Genomic DNA, 12793 nt, shown 5'->3' with positions numbered 1-12793 from the left:
GACCATCACTGAAAAGCAGAGAGAAAATGATTGATATATTAAAAAATGGACAATATCAACAACACATGGCACATATTGATGACAAACTTAATCACAAGAGGAACATGCTATTTTCGGGCACTTGGAATCTCTTTATAATCTAAGTAAATGGTTTATTATTATCTATCCTAATGGTTTGGCATAATTAGCAACGACGGCATTGAGTTAAACTTGATATTTTCAGTGAACATAACGGGGATTACCTATTTAAAATGTGTGAAAGTTGAAAATTATATATTGTTGTTTCTCTCAAATAGAGTGTTGTCCGGCTGATACAGAAAACCAACAAATGATAATAAATACAAGTTTTCTATCCTTCCATGGCATGCCATGAGGCCGATGCACATAACATCCCTGTTATAATACCACACAAACATATTTCTGCCAGTTGAGAAAATATATTAAACTTATTTGCGATTGATTTATGATATTGCCCATTTGCATATAGTTCATCTAAAAAACAGATGTTTGCTCGTTCAGGAATAGGTCTTTAGGAAACAATGCGTAATGTTACTACCGTGGTAGTTCTACATTTCGCTGCTCTGGACATACGATAATTAAAATCATATCAACGGCAGTTTTAACAGAGTCAACTCCATATGCAAATTGAACGATAACTCGGATGGGTGAGCTTAAGTATGTTTTTAAAATGATGTACTTTGCTTTTGTTTTGTTCTTTGATCCTATAAAAATATGTCTTCTAATAGATGGCAAGTGCTTAGTAAAAGCATGCCTTGCTTACTTCGGATTACGCATTTGTGTTGGTATGGTTCGTTGTTTTCGGGTGCTTGTTTTTTTGTGTTGTTGCATCTAAATGTTTGTCAGTTTGTCACTTGCAATAACTAAAGGACCGCTTGCTGTAATGAGATTTCCCTCCGTGTGGTGCAACAATATATTTATTGTTACATCGGAAACTGAACTGCAACAACTGTTCGAAAATATATTGATAATGGTTTTTGCTTTGGTAATTATTCCGAAACTATGGTAAAGTAACGATAAAATACTATGATTTAGCGACTTAAAGCCTTTAAAATTGTAGCTATATTGCACATTCTATCCATTTGTATTGATACCTTGCTATACACTTCTTACATACCAATCAATCAATTCAGTTCGTGAACGTGTCTATCATGTTAAATCTTCTTTCTCCTATACCACTCCTCTATTATATAATATCAGTTATACATGTATATCTATTTCTTGACAATATATAACGTTTTGTGCGTCTTGAACTTGTTGAAAGACATGAAGGGCATTTCATATTGTCTCATAGACCATTTGCGCATAGTTAATGTCGCATCGATTAACTTCTTATGTGTGTGTGTGTGTGTATTAATGCCCAGTATGATTGTGGAGTACATGTATACAAATTACCAACTTGTTGAAACATTGTCCATATTCAAATTTTTGTTACTACCTGCTAGTCGTATATAAAGGTTCAGATGCTAATTTGGTAATGTTATACAGAACATACCAATGTATATAACTGATCACTAAACATAAATCATGATTTAAGCTTGGGCTGCCGCCTAGGAAATATCAAGCGGGAATTCGACAGACCAACACATCATTAAGCTCAATTATAAAATAAGTCATTCATCCGATCTTTTTCTGCTTCTTATCACATACCTAAGTTAAACATTAGCATTAATTTATATATTTCTTCACAACTACTGACTTTGTTGATATGTTATACCCATTATAAGATAAGTATTTCTAAGCATATATTCTGTTAAAATGTATATACACGAATTAAGATATCGTTTATCTGGCGCTTGTTTTGAGGAAAACCATTACCACTGCCCGATGAACAGTGCTGCCAGCATACAGAAGAAACGGTATGTAAATATGCATGTATGTAACGAATATTTGAAGTAAGTTTGATAAAGTGGTATATTGACCCAAGGTTCGTTAACAGCTCAAACAAACATAAAGGTGAATTCACAGTAAACCAATCCTTCTTTTAAAGTAAATTCCGTGTTCAAAGAGTACCTGAAATACGGGTAATAACTCTTGGTAGAATCATGGTTTGTTTACATATTCATCAAATATTGTTACATATAACTATTGGTTTAAATTTATGTCAGATACACGCGTACAGTCAAGTTAAACATTGTGCACTGACAAGAAAACGTCCTATATAGTTATTAAATGTCCCTTCCCACGTTTAATGATGAGAGCAACAACTTTTGTCTAACACTCAAGATGAAATTAAGACATTAAACAAAGTCATACAGGAATATTGTTGCTACCACCGATAGGACCTTTTAGAGATTTTAGCAAGTATTGAAGTTTGTCATGAAATGCTTTATATTGATATATATAAACATTGGATCTAAAAAGCTCTAGTAAACAAAACATGAATAAAATTTAAGAAAGAAAAAAAGTCACCCTCACCTGGGCTCGAACCACTGACCCCTGCAGTAAAAGTCTACCACTTACACCATTCGGCTATCGTCCTCATACAGTGAGTGAGGTATTTTATACTCTGTATAAGCAATCCTCGTAGTATCGCACACATATAACGACTACAACATAATTCTAAAAACATATTCAATCGTTCCGCGTTGCAACGCTTTATAATTTTCAGGTGTTTAAATTGTGAAAAGATGCTTAATTAAAATGGATATTTTAAAGCATGTTCAGTTTTACTATTTTCTCACAAATATCATAACTACAACGGAACTTTGCGAATCTGAAACATTTTTTTAATTTTGTCAATTTACAAAACCGTGAAAAGGCCCCTTTAACAAACATTTATGTTTGGTGTGTGTCGAAAGAACATGGTCTTGTTTCATTGCAAAGGAAGACGGATTGAACATTTTTATTACTAATATATTTTATAGGAATATGCTTGAAACAGGTTTACGTTAAGCACATGAAAGGCAAACTTATTTGTATAATATTGGTATCTCGCTTACCATTTAAATCACAAATTGAATTATTAGATACTTAAATAGCTGCGAAGGAAACCTTAAATATCAAAGCAAATGCTGTGAAAGGCTCCGGTCTTTGATATTCCGATATAATGTAATATTATGAAAGTAATTTTAGAGACAACCAAAACAAAAAGTTATGTTAATGAGAACGTGCAAGATAGCAGGATAGCAGTTTTAATGCCGCATGCCAAAAACAAGAACGCATATGAAAAACCTTGATTTTCTCCAGACGACGCAAGCGGTCTTGTTTATAATCATGTGAAAATATGTGAATGGTTGTAGAAGGCAGGAGAAATTTGTTGCCGATGCAATGTTATTATCAAATCGTTTACGCCGTAATTACATCAGACAGTTTTATGAAGAGGGGATAAGATGATGAAACAGAACGTTTCTTGCTTAATATAAGCGAAGCATACGTTTCATGGCATTTATCACTGAATCACTAAAATCACTATGCTTTCAAAGCTCGATGATTTAGTATAATAAGAACAAGTGTGTGACAAGGCGTGTTTCCTTTTTTCATAAGAACAGACCACCAATTCATGCCAAAATTGGTATTATCATATTTATAAGTAGGCAACCCGTTATTACTTAACGCATGGACATACATAATACAGATGTGTCTTTATACTTCCGTTATAGAATACTCAAAGGAAGTAAGTTTTTTTTTTTTTTTTTTTTAAATATTTATCAAAAATTGGGACATGAATCGTACATACATCTTTTAATAATGGTAGTTAAAATGAGTTTACGTCTTTTTGTGTTTTTGATGGCAAAGAAGCAGTTACATTTATACCATTAAATTGCGATGAGAGACTCGTTTTGTACTCTATATCAGCCGACCTAATGTAAAATACCTTGATGTGGCAGTTCTACAAAAAAAGTCATATACTTTATGACTACAGTAATATTTTTCCATTATCATTAACATGTATTGTTCCTTCGTGATATTTTATAACACCCGTAATCAGGTTATAAGCATATTTTACTTTTGATTAAACTAAAGTGATGTAATAGTTACTTTACGATCCAATGAATTTTGATGCAATCTGGTTCAACCAAATGTGTTATAACAAACGTTCGATATCGCTGTTCGAAAATTGTGGTCTTAAAAGCAACCAAGTCATCTTAAAAACTAATTCTTAATAATATAATGTTAAAAACACTGTGTACTATTTACACGTAGAATAAATATTTCAACAATAATAACTTTGTATGGATTGAATTTACCCTTGCAATATAAGAATTGCAAAAAACGCAATCAGTTTTCCGTAGTGTTCTTTAAACGTTCGCTAATAAAATTCCTAATAGTGTACATTATGAATATGAATTACTTATAAATCCATTATGTAACCGATGTATATCAACATCACTATGCAAACAAATGTAATCCTAAACACGCGTGGTATATTTTTGTAAGCTATTATAGTATATGAAACAATCTTTAACAACAATATCACGTTACCATTGTTTGTCAACAAAACAATGCCAAGCAACATTACATTTGTAAAATCTAAAAGAAGAGTGTATTCGGTGTTTTTCGAAATCAAATGCTTAGCAAAACATCTAACTGTTACGATGCTTATCAATGCGTATTTGTTAAAAATGGTTTTTAATAACATGATGTTAGCAACTAGTGCAACCAAGCAACTAAACGTAAAGTTTGATCGCCAATAACGTCCCAAGAAGTTTATCATTTTTCGCAAACGAAACATTCTGTTTCTCTAACGCCTATAAAGATAACTGATCAAACTGTATTTTAGGCAAGCATCCTTTGTTTCTTGGAAAATTTATGTTCTTTTGCCAGTGATGACCTAGCTATTTTTTATTATGGATTGCATATCAGCATCTAAGCACTGTGTTCTTAATAATGAAAATTCGAACTTTTTCATAAAAATCATATAATCATTCAAGGTAACTTTTGAAAGAACTCAGTAACATAAAACCTATCACATAAGCTGCTGTTTACCCGTTTTTTTTTCATGCACCTTTTTGAAACCCAAGTAACGTCGACAGGAGCTAATCACGTAAGGCAAAAATTGACAAATGAGCGGGTTGTCTCAAACAGTTCTTATCAAATTTTGAATATATGATTATAAAATTTGGACAATTATAAAGGTATTTTGATTTACTAAGCATATTATCTGAAACATTATATGAAAAAATTAATGTAAACAAAAGTTATGTTTCATCTTTTAATTTTCGTGTAATGGATCCAAAAAGGAAAGATCGTTCCATGCCTACCCACAGAAAGGCAAAATCTAAAGTAAAGAAATATGTGAAAAGAATTAAACAACACTGGGACATATTGTCAAGTTATTTAATCAATGTTCAACTTTTTTTTCATTTACATAATGCAATAAAAGCACAAACATAAACTTGAAAAGTAGAAAACGATAAAACAATTAAAAAATGGAACTTGTTATTATACAATGTTTGTAATATGTTTTAATAAAGCAATTATATTTCTTTTTGGATTTCACCCAAGGGTGGTACTTTGAACGATGCGGCTACGACCAGTAGTTTTTCTTTTGAGAAGACAACCTACATCCAACAGCTAAACATTCCCGCCTTTGCAGATTGACGATTGATCGTGAATTCACGAATAAGCATGATGCGGAGCTTGTCTCATGTGGATCCCACTATTAGAATCACTTGATAAATAAGGATCTTTATAATCAGTTTACTGATACAAATAACACAACTTGATCTATAGTGATGAAGCAGGTGTACCTTCTTACCATGTCCTAACATGTATAAGTTACATTGTTTTGTTGTGTAATGTGATATTTGCAGTAGTAACTGGAGACCAAGTTACCACTTTTACCCATGGACAGCTGAAGATCAGGAAGGTGACTGTTGTCTTGTCATGTGATTATGTTTTCACAGATGATATGTTCTTTTGTTAACTACATACAATTTTAAGTGATATCGTAGCTGGAAAATACATTTAAGTTAAGATGACCCTTTAAAACATGGCACTAGTCTATTATACATAACGACTCATTTATCCATGCAATTTAATGTATGTTTCCTCAAAAACAGCGTGTGGCTTTTTAAATATTTATATTTATATAGCTTTATTAGATAACTAAACTCCTATACTTTTATAAAGGCTGTGTTTAATTCACATATTTCTGTAAATTGGCAATTGCTGACAAACATCAGCTTGTTATTGTTTAAATGGTAATTTTAATGTTTATCGACCTGCAAATATGTGATAGTTTTGCCGTAGAAAAACATGCTTAGATTTGTCATCCCCATGCCTATGTTAATATATCAGCTGATTCCTGTCATATTCTATGTGTTTTGACATGCTCCCCGCATTCCAATAAAAACGTGATTCTAGGTCACATAACCCCAAACCGGAACTCCTGTGTGCAGGGTTACATGACAGTCAACTTGATACTTAGCACACATTGTTCAGTGCATGCTCCCTAGGATTTGTAAAATACATTGCAAATGGTATGTTATCAAATTGAAGGTATATTTGTAAGCAATCAGAAAAAAAGCCATGGCTACTTTTTCTGTTGATGGTCCCCGGCTTTGAAAGTAGGTCATACAATTTGAGCCCAAAATGGCCGCCTGCACAGCTGTCAAAACCGGTGTTCCTATTTTAAGGTAAATATTTTTAGTAATAATATATAGAATTTAATGACATGTATTTTGTTCAAAAGATTATGCATTTATCTTTCCAAAGATGTATGATGACATAGTGGCTATACGCTTGATCATGATCATAAAATTTGATATCGAACTTCAACTATTTTATATGTAATATAGAAGTATATTAATTGCGCATGCGTAACCTATATACTGGAGTAAATTTTCTGCTATTTGCAAAATACTCGCCGATGTTAATCATGTTGAAACTTAACTTTACATATTTTGAAATTCACATTGAGAATAACATGTCCATTTGAAATAGCATAATATTGTTAATAACTATCTGTAAATTAATTTTTAGTCTTTGTAATTTTTTTTCTTCGTACCGGAAGTGATCCGTAATTTGACTGTACTTAAAATTGCATGTTTTGGTGATTCATGGGGAATCATTTTAGAATATTTAACCAAGGAACGCGTGTTGTTTTTTTTTACTTCAGTCAGTAAATAGATAACTTTGTAATAAGTTCATTTTACATAAATCTGTTAACTACTATCCAATTGTCTGCCAACATCACTAGTAATATGTTTAACTGCACAGGCTGCAGTATGCTGCCTACTTATGAATCCATTAATGTGATGCGTAGACAATGACAGGAATGTCAGTTTTACATGAGTGTCCTTTGTTACATCATAAAACGAAAATCTTATATAATTTGCTCCCGAAATAAGTACAGTTTTTGCACATGATGAATTTATATTGCTCGTGTGTATGAAAACTTGTGAATATTTAACAATGTAGTAATTACACAACTCTAACATTTAACGTTTGATTTTCTCTAGCTATCAGGACTAACGTAAACACACGTCGAAGCGACACACGGAAAGGCTACTGGTAAACACAACAATTTTGTTTTAAATAACTGTTACTGAACATGTCTAGATAGTTGATTCCTATTTATGTATGTGATTGTTTAAGTTATTATATTCAACTCAGAGTTTCAATATAAAAAGAAATGCTGAATGTGTAATATCATTCAGCTGACAGTGTATACTAGACTGTGTAGAACACACCGCATACTCCTTGTTTGTTCATACATGACTGCTTTCATGTTTTATGCACGTTGTGCCGCTGTTACATTTTATGTAGTTTAGACTTGAATGAAAAAGGACTTGGAACAGTATCAGATATATTAATTTAAAAGTACGTTAACAACGACGTACGCACATTATGACACGCATGCTCCTTGTCAAATTGTGTTGCTTCACAAATACGACTGATAATTTAAGAATAATTTGATGCCGTTATAATACCGGGGTTGATGCGCAAAACGAGACGTGAATCAGATATTTGAAGTGATATGAAATGACTGGCGAATAAACCACCTACAAAGACAGTCATGTGATACAAAGCTGTATATTTATACTTGTCCACACACAACACATATAATATGCAAACGTGGTATCGACTTATAATCAGATAATAGCAATTGCGTCATGCGGGAACTTATTATAGAAAGTGATGCTAATTGGCTATTGCAGTTAACGTAAACATTGTTTGTCTTTTTAATGGTCTCAGTATGTGTACTTAGCAAACACATCAATTAACCTGAGAAATGTTGCTAATGATAGATGGTAAACAGCAAAAATGAGATTGGTATAATTCGCCAAATGTAGCATGTTACGATTTTTATCAAAATACCGTTACGACGAATATATTTAATTCCTTACTGGAAGCAAAATGTTTCAATCAAAGCGTTTCTCACAAAGAATAATCTTAAGGACTTGGTAAACAAAACCGGATGTAAATAAAGGAAACAATCCAAGCGTATAACCTATGCTTGTTGAGTTCACGAGTGCCAGGTTTAATGAGTCGTGTTCTGAGAAAACTGGGCATAATGCATGTTCGTAAAGTGTCGTCCCAGATTAGCCTTTGCAATCCGCACAGGCTAATCTGGGACGTCACTTTCCGCTTTTATGACATGTTTCTTTCAAATGAAGTCTCTTCTTAGCAAAAATCACACAGGCTAATCTGGGACGACACTTTACGCACATGCGTTATGCCCAGTTTTCTCAGAACACGACTCAAATTATCGCGCAATTAACAGCATTTTTCTGGCTCAGATATATGTTTACGGAAACAAAACACGCAATGAACGCACAGGAATCTGTGGTAATGTCTTCCAAACGTTGTCCACATTGATCAGTTCGAATAAAACATTCGACATTGTACAACAACTCCACATATGTTCCAAGTATAAAAGGTGTTGGCATTTAAATTGCGTTTATGAATAAAATGATTGTTATAACTAACATGGCTTTATGCATTTATATTGTCTGGACAATTTTTAACCAACAGAATGTCTTCAGAAGAAGTTATGCGGAATGTCATGCGGAAACGGGGGTTTTAAGCAGTTTTACCTCTCAAGACGGAACTTCTCCGATAGCAAAGCCCAGAAGTTTAATCTGTGATACCTATCGAAAATTGCTCTTATAAAATGAGAATTAACTTTCTTTATAATAATCTCGTACATCAGTATAACTGTGTTTGTAGATCATCTTGTATGACACACATAACTGCATGTTCCGCCCGGTCTACATACGATGGAATCAGGTTTTCAGAGATGCTTTTAAGTTTATATGTGATGATTCTTATTAAATACAAATTATCTAAACACATTAAAAACTACAAATACATTCCTTTTTAATGTTTAAAATATGTTTGTAACAAAAACCATCCAAGCGCGAACGTCTTAATGCCTTCAATAAGGAAACCGGTTCAGTCTTGAAAACAAACGGCTTTAAAAACGAAATGCAGCTTAACCTTTTTTGAAGATGTTTTCCTTTAGACAAAAAAAAATGCCTTACTAGTTTAAACGTATCAGAATACTCCTTTTTGTGGTATAATACATTTTGCAATATCTCTTTACTTTATTGGCATTGAAATTATTATCATTCATTAATTTTTGATTTATAAACTTGTATCCGACCCTTTGAACTTATGTTTATGAGTTACTCGCAGGCTGTTCTGGATTTTTGCTGGTTGCAAAAGCCATTTTCACATTGCTTCTGATGGGGGAAAGGGTTGAAATTGGGTGTTCGAACTTCGGGTAATATCAATTCATCGATTTGGTTATCAAAAGCATCAAATCATTCTCACTGAAGACGAGGTGTCGATTATGCGTGTTCTTGTTTCATTTGATCTTTCCTTAGATATTAACTTATGGTTTAATGGTGCGCAAAAACAATTTAGTATTAAAAACGTTATAAAGACGAACTGTATTATCATGTAGATTCATTTGATTTAATCAACAATTAACTGTTTTCTAATTATTCTGTGCCACTTGTGAGATTTTATTTCCCAATCAAAATTTTGAATCCCCATGCTTTGAGTTTACCATTTAACAGTGATGACCCCAGTTATATAGAATACGTATTTTATGTGTATTTGGTCTTGTTTGGGAAGTTGTCCACTACCCGGAAAAGAAAACATGCAACGAAAATGTTGCTCGCCGGCTTATACAACTGAACCTTAACTTTGTTTATATTCAAATTAGACTTAGCACATCTACATCGAAACACGCTGCTTAAAAAAAAAGTTAACAGTCAACTAAAGTAAACAATGTAGGCATGGATCAACTGGTAACAATACCCGCGAAGTGTATCAAACTCAGATAAACCATTCAATGTCGGTTAAATTCGTGAACTAATTGGAAACGTTAAACAATCTACTTTCCGTTAAATATATATTTGTTGTTCAAATTTACAATTACGTTAATTGTATGTGTATAATTGTGTCATTAAATCGGTGGGTAAAAAAAAAGACTTTCTATACCGATGGAGTTTTTGGAGATTTAATATTTCTATACCTCTATATGTATTATGTAAATATGTCACGTCAAAAAATTTCATTAAAATATTCTTTTCACTTATATATATTTTTTCTACCTTAAACATATATCTCAGTATCCATATCGAATTTTATGAATTTTTATTTTGTCAGAGATATTACCCCAAATTCATAAAGAATGTTTGCGGACACTGTCCATTTAACGGCATAATACTTTTCTATTCATGTTTCAACACATTTTAACATGTCTTAATATACTTATCTGGATTGTATGAACCGTTTTATAACAATATAACACAGATCGAAGTGGCGAAGTGAATATAGTGTTCCCCTAGCGATCGGAAGGTCGCGGGTTCGATCCCCACTGTGGGTTTTGTCTGATGATTTAGTACACAGACACCATGGAACTTGTCCCAGGAAACTGACTCGAGAACGTTTCAAGAAGCCTTCGGCTTCTATGCAATCGAGCTAAAATAAATAGGGTTCAACTAAAAATATAGTAGTACACTAACACATATACTGAATCAAATTAGAAATAGTCAATGTATGCGGCGTCGATCATCTATCCAATCTTGACTTAATTCATCAGATTGCATTGTTTAACTTGCATTAATTATATTTTAACTTACACGAGGCAAATTGTATTCCGAGGCAGAACAGCACACTAGCTTTTTCATGTAATTACTTTGTTTTCAATCATTTAACGAACGTTTCGCTTCTGCTTATAGTTTATAACTTTGTAATAAGATTCTGAACATAATTTTAATTGAGATACAAAGTATTTTCTTCTAATATATTAAGTGATGAAAACCTGTTTTGTTCAACTGATGTAAATACGTTTTCGCAAATAAAAACGACATATTAAAACATTAAGAAGTTTACTTTTAAATAATTCATAATTCTAAGAAAAATACGAGATGAATGCATATTTATGGATTTTCAGATTTCTTATGTTACTCGAAATGGGGAAGAACATAGTTTCCTTCTTCATGTTCATGTTAATTCGTATGTGTGTGTGTGTTAGGGGGTATGGTGTATGGTGTATGGTTTTGAAACGAATTGCATACTAATTGTATCCAATCAATCCCATTTGGATCATCCGGTACTTCGTTATCGCCGGAAATCTGTTCATGTAATGGCACGAATTGTTGATACAATTGTTTAACATCCTTCATGATTGACACGCAAATATTTGAATTCTTAATTTTCAATTTTTCTGTACATAAAGTCATTGTCCTTTGATTATGAATCTTTTAGTATCGAATCGTTTATTATGTTTCCTTCCAACCAGAGATCTCATAAAAACAGTCCAAATCGAATAAAAATGTAAAAGCTGCATCAGTAAATAATAAGGCGCACATTTCAAGGTCGTATCGCTTCCATGACTGTTCATGGTGATGGAGCACTAATACAACATATTCTGAGGAATGTTTCTTTTCCGCACGGGTCCTCGTGAGAAAATGATTCAAATTATTGGATGAAACTTATGTGTAATATTCCGTTATATAAAGATATTCAGTTTAATGCTATTGACTCTAGGGTAACTTTCAAATCAAAATTGATCGAGTGTGACCTTAATGTACAGTGTATCTGACATGTTGATAGGAAATGTTCAGTAACATCCTGAACTGTTTAAATAATTGCTTAATTCTGAATAATTCGCAATTTTTGTTCATCTCATACGCGTATTAAATACGTTATTTGTTTCGCAGCCACAATTGTTCCTGTTTAAAGCCAAAACTGTTCAATTATGATCCGGTTGCATTACCCGTACAAATCAATTGATGACCAATCACTGAACATTTTGTTATGGCAAGATTAAGGTTCGAACTCGAACGCGAATCCAAATGTTCAGCCCTTCGAAATGAACGAGCAAGTTCTGACAACTCAAACAACTTATTTGCGACTGAATTAAAGGTACTACATTTATTATTTAAAAAAAAATCCACTTTTTAATATTATCAAACGTTGGAATTTCTGGAATGCGTGTATTTCCATTCCCATGCGAACTATCTGCATACATATGTCATACTGAATTATCGCATGAAAGACTCGATAATAACCTTAAATCAACAAGTAATTAGTTGCCATCATTTTTCGTCTTTCCATTAACCAGAAAGATGGTGTGTCCGTTAGCTATAACCTATGTCAATGAGTTTAATAATTTGCATGCATCTTTACAGCATGTTTTGTTAGACAAGTCAATATTTGTTAACATCGAAAAGTGATTTTAACGTTTTGAATTCTACAGGATACGATACATCTTTGTTACGGTTAACAATTGTATAAATGAGTTGTTTCTATTTAATATGATATTATAAAAGAAAAGTAGAACATGAGCTCAAACATTCCTATCCTGATA

Source organism: Dreissena polymorpha, chromosome 1 (assembly GCF_020536995.1).
Source record: "Dreissena polymorpha isolate Duluth1 chromosome 1, UMN_Dpol_1.0, whole genome shotgun sequence".
Lineage (NCBI taxonomy): Eukaryota > Metazoa > Mollusca > Bivalvia > Myida > Dreissenidae > Dreissena > Dreissena polymorpha.
The sequence above is the reverse complement of the archived record's forward strand: the minus strand, read 5'-3'. Positions refer to the sequence as shown.